The 5,626-nt window shown below is 35.2% G+C and overlaps 1 long non-coding RNA gene across 1 annotated transcript; it reads right to left on the reverse strand.

Moving 5' to 3' along the window:
- Window positions 1-3,453: 3,453 nt before the first annotated feature.
- Window positions 3,454-4,830, reverse strand: LOC104240977 (uncharacterized). Its single transcript, XR_714596.2, has 2 exons — window positions 4,395-4,830; window positions 3,454-3,627 (listed from the first exon to the last, which is right to left on the reverse strand). It is a non-coding gene; the product is annotated as an uncharacterized lncRNA (long non-coding RNA).
- Window positions 4,831-5,626: the final 796 nt, after the last annotated feature.

Consider the following 5,626-nt stretch of genomic DNA (forward strand, 5'->3'; position numbering starts at 1 on the left):
GAAATGATATCATGAACGCGAAGATTCTCAACTCCCTCCAAGCGTCTTAACTCAACTGGTTGACGAATTCTGTGCCCGATAAGTTCTAAAACCCTTTCTTGTCCCCAAATCTATCATAAAAATATTCCGACGGAACCCAACCTTCGTTTAAGCAAACCATTGGAATTCGACGAAGGCATAACTTCTTTAAAAAGTTGTTCACACCAACTTTTCTCGGAGCAGCAGGCCTTTTCCCACGAAGGTCTCTCCCCAATCCGGTGAACCCACCTAATTCTTCCAATGTGGGTGTCATTTCACAATCTTTGAACCTGAAGACATTGTTCGCGGGGTCCCAAAAACCTACTAGAGCCTCGATTAAATCTCTGTTAGGCTTAATTCCCATGAGGTTGGTGAGGAACTTGAGGTGCTTAAATACTCGATTCCGTTCCCATGTAGCAAAACTAGCCCACCAATTACAGAGACTACTCGGGGTCTTATCTCTGATCAACAACATAGGAGGTGTCTCGTCCCTTACCCTTTTCTGACTGCTTCTTTGTGGAGAACTCATGGTGATCCTTAGAATAAGATAAAAAAAGGGTTAGGACTTACCTAAACTATATGCAAATTATGATCATTCATTATTTTATTTTATTTTTTGGTCAATTTAGGACTCGATCTATTTTTTTTTAATTACAATATATATTTTGAAATTACCGGACACAAAAGTTGAGATGATAAAAGCGAAAAAATGGCTATTATTACAAAAACGGCCATTTAATACTTCCATAGAAGACATAAAGGATGTCTCGGCAAAAACAGCCAAACACAGGAACAAAACAATAAAAATAGACAAAATATTAAATAAAAAAACTATTTTTATGAAAATGACCCTTTACAATATGAGTATAACCAGATAAAAATAGCTACTTTTTGCAAAAACAATCTTTCCGGAAAGGTTTAAAGTTGCTTCGACAAAAATGGCCAGACATAAGGGCAAAATGGTAAAAGGTAAATAAATATGGATAAAGTAACTATTTTTACAAAAATGACCCTTCTGCACTTCCCAAGAAGATTTTAAGGCTGTCTTGGCAAAACAGCTGGAACATGAGGGCCAGACAGTAAAAGGTGACCAAAATAGGCCCTTTTTTTGAAAATTTTATGCTCCTTTTTTTTTGGAAACACGTGGGCTGAACCCGATGGAGGTTGCCTACGTATCTCACATCCGGTGAGAATCAAACCCGCGTAGTTTAGTAAAACAGGGTACTCTCCCCTTTTGTTTTTTTTAATGAAAATTAATCATTACAACTCACACCAGACTACTACAATATATATATATATATATATATATATATATATATATATATATATATATATATATATTAAAAAGGTTTATTTGCACTAAACTAGGAGAATTATTCTTTTTTTTCATTTTTAATAATTACACTAAATTTTTTTTAAAACCGGTCGACAATGCAAGTAAGCCTTCCAAATGATGTATCAAGTAGCACATACATGAACATGATGGTCTCAAAGAGGATACCTGTCTTATACGGACCCGACCCTTGTGCCCAGTTTCGCTAAGTCAAATGCACGTGATGCAAATAAAGTGAACCTACTAGGGATATCCGACATGAGGCTTGTTCTTCTAGGTTTAGATCCTATTGGAGAAGGTATCTAGACTGGCTTACTCGAGCGGACAACTCGAGCCGAGGAGGGTCAGTGTACCAGTAGCATTGTTTTCCGGCTTAACTGGTGGTGCTCCCCGCCTAAAACAGGTGTGACTAAAATCCTTCACCGGGTGATGAACACCTTGGCTATCTCAAAGAAAGCGGGCTATGTCAAGCAAATGCCATATTTTTAATTTCAAAAAGACTCAGAGGGGGTGCGTGAGAAAACAGTTTATATGTATAGTTCAACAATATCAAAATGATAAAAAGCGAACAGGTAGCACATTGAGCACAAATAAATCACAATATTTACAAAATTAATAAAGCCAAATAAAAAGTCAACATGTACAAGCTCGTTTTCTCACGCATCCCCAGCAGAGTCGCCAGAGCTATCACACCCCTTTTCTACCCCTCAAAATAATAATAATATGTGTATGGGCCAAAGAGTTTTTCCAATTAAAGTAACAAAATTTGAATAGGGATTATTTTATTGTTCAGAGTGGCCACTTAGAATTGATTTTTTCGGTGTTCCAAGTCACCATTTATTTGGATCCCTAGTCAAAGGAAGGTTTGACTCTATTTTAATCGGTCCGCGAAAATAAAGTTCGGGTAAGGAATTCTGTTGACCGGGGAGAAGGTATAAGGCATTCCCCGAGTCCCGTGGTTCTAGCACGGTCGCTTTATTGACTTAAACTTGGCTTGAATTAATTTTGGACAAACTGTGATTTATATTATTTTCATGTTTTACCTATCCTCTTTTATCTCTTGATTATTAGAAAAAATTAAAGAATATTTTTGAATAATAAAATGTAATAACCACACTACGCAAGTGAATGCGTGATCGACGAAATTTATTATTTAGTCATAACGGCGCTACGCAAGCGAATCCGCAGTCATGATAGATGATTGTTAGCACGTTATTTACTTTTGAAAAATTGCTGCATTTGTGTTGGAGGAAACATTAACCCTCTTTTTTCAGAAAATTTATTAAATGTCACTACCACGCTACGCAACCAAATCCGTGATTATGACAAAAGATTTATAAATTAATTAAAACTATTGAATATGACATGAAATTGATGAATTAACTTATTAAAGTTAAGCGTCACGCTACACAAGTGAGTCCGTGAAGTTAAAGCGCACCTACTATTTGCCTAACGTTTAAATTAATTAAAGGGAACTAGTTAATTAAAATAGTAGAAAAATCTGATATTATTATTATTTTTTCGAGCTTTATAGTTGGGAAAAATTATGCAAATAAATGTTGGACCAACTTTATCTATTTCAAAAGAAATGAGTCAACTTCTTGTTAAAAAAAAAATGGGCCAGCTTGTATGGAGCTGTTGGGCTGCTGGAATTTATTATTAAAATGGGCCAAGAAGTGAATTTCAATTGGCCCAATGCTATATAGAAGAAAAGGGGTAATTTTGTTGTTTAAAGGTAAATGAGCCAACTTTTATCTTTGATTCAATAAGGCCCAAAGTCGATACAATCTTAGCTCTTTACTTAGTTTGAGTTCATGACCATTAACTACATAGTCACAATTGTATAAATGCCCACTTTACAAAAATAGCCATTTTTGCAAATCCGACAAAATGGCCAGATCCACAAAGATATTATCACAACATTCCTAGAAGCATATGTTGGCAGTGAAATTTCAGCAACTAAAACGAACTCATGTTATGTGTTATACACCTAAAATCATTCATGACATACTTAGCATTGTTACTCGGATATAATAGCTTGAAAACATGCTTAAAAATTCATAAACGACTTCATATCCCATTCAAAAACTTACAACTCAATATTCAAGTATTATGAAGGACTATATTCACATTATCACATGTTTGATACATAACAATAACATACAAGCTCTTTTGTTGTCAAACTATTCATCACATCAAACACATTTAAATGGTGCAGCATGTTCAAGTTGTTCCCATTGCTGAAAATACGTACATTACGAGTCTTAAAGGATTACCTGGTAGCAAAAGAATAAACAGTAATTCAGCAACTAAAACAGCATAAAAATAGCAGCAAAACAGCAACAAAACCAGCAACAAATCCGTGTTAAAACAACCCGAAAACTTAGAGAGGGAACCCAGAAACGAACTCTAAAGAGGACTTATACTTTTTTAAAAGTTTGCACTCTAAGATTCACTCCCAAAGCTCACCATTTCAGCTTACTTTTCATGTGTTCAACTGCTGAATATTTTTTTGTTTTTGTGACAAAGCAATTAAAAAAAAAATAACCCCTGGAAGTGTGATGGAGTCCCCTATATATATCAAAACAACCAGCTATTTCAAAAAATTAAAAATCAATCTTTTTGACAGATTTTTCTACAAAATCTGCTCTTAAATTCAAAAAGCAAGACTTTCTAGTTCAAATCTTGTCAAGTATTTCAAACAAAATCTGCTCTCCACTATTCAAAGATAGACTTTATTCAAATAATGTCCAAAGGTCTACATTTTCTTACCAAACAATTTGACTTTTGAGTGTTGTACTCAAAGAGTCTTGAAGCAGTAAACAAACAACCAAACAAGTACCATATACTCTTAAGTATTTTTCATTACCTCACTTTTATCAATACAAAACTATTTTACTACTTCAACAAGTGCAAAAACAGAAAATTTAACATTTCAAACTTCAAAAACTAATGCAAAAATAATTAATAATAGACAAAAAAAAATCTGAAAATTAAAAATAAGAATAAAAAAAATCAGCCATGAAAAAGAATAGTATTTTACCATTTTACACATCAAAAGGCCGAAAATGGTGGTATGCCAAAGAGGGTATTCCGGGAGGTTGCAGGAATTAGGCCGGATTTTGGTCACCGGATTTTTGGGGTAGAATTGACATCAATAGCTAGGTCTTGAGGAGCTCTATTCATTGATGTAAGTATTTTGGGGTGGTAGTGGTTGAAGCTTCAAGAAGTTGGGCAAAAAAGTGACGGGAAAGTTTCCTGGATCTAAGATTCAAGGAGTTTGAGGGATTTTTTTAAGATTTGGTTTGGAGATATGAAAAGAGGAAGTTGTGGAGATTACGTGGTGTGAATTTGGAGGTGTTTGGAGGTGGTCCGCCGCCGGTGGCGATTTCCGGTAGGCGGCGGTGGGCGGAGTTGGGGCGGCGTAGAGAGAGTGAAGAGAGAGAGAAGAAGGAGAGGGAAAGAAAAGAGATGAAATAAGGGGGAAATGAGGAATTTTTTTGGGGATTTTAGGCTTTAAATACCTAGGATGAAGATCAAACTAGGACCGTTGGATTAAATCAAGATGGGTGGATGAGATTGAATCTTGTCACTTAACCAAAACGACGTAGTTTCAACACAAAACTACGTCGTTTTAAGCTCTTCTTGGCAGCCCCCTTTTGGACCGGGTTTGAGCTCTTTAGGCTCAAATTTTGGGCCAATTTTGGCATAATTTTAATTAAATTACACTAGCCCAAACCTCACCCCATTTATCAAACCATTACTCAACTCTTAAAACCTATACATACACAAATAAGAACACACACACATATATATAAGGCGAAAATTAGGCATTTACACATACCAAGGAAAAGATACAATTTTCTAGAAAATTCACAGAAAATGACCGCAAATAAAATACATATGCCTACTCTTGTAAGCAGGTTAATGCAAATGAAAGTGGACAAAATTAGTGATGGTTCAACAAACACAGAGCTGAAATGCTAGAGATCAGGGCCAAAATGTCAAGATCATAAAGCTCGTAGGTGCCAGCAATTTGACGAGGAACATAGAAAGTAAAATGTTCAAAACTGCAAAAAGAAGAAATGGAAGAGTCCAAAAGATCACTGAATCCACCAAAAAAGATTAAGTAATAAGCAATAATGCCACACAATAAAGTATTAAGGGATGTCAAACAACTTGAGTACAAGCTCCCGTTGATGGAACTCATTAGTTTCAAGCTAATTGTATTTTTTATAAGAAATAGGTAATCGTGAGAATTTTAGTTTTGCTAAT

This window comes from Nicotiana sylvestris, chromosome 10 (genome assembly GCF_000393655.2).
Source record: "Nicotiana sylvestris chromosome 10, ASM39365v2, whole genome shotgun sequence".
Classification (NCBI taxonomy): Eukaryota; Viridiplantae; Streptophyta; class Magnoliopsida; order Solanales; family Solanaceae; genus Nicotiana; species Nicotiana sylvestris.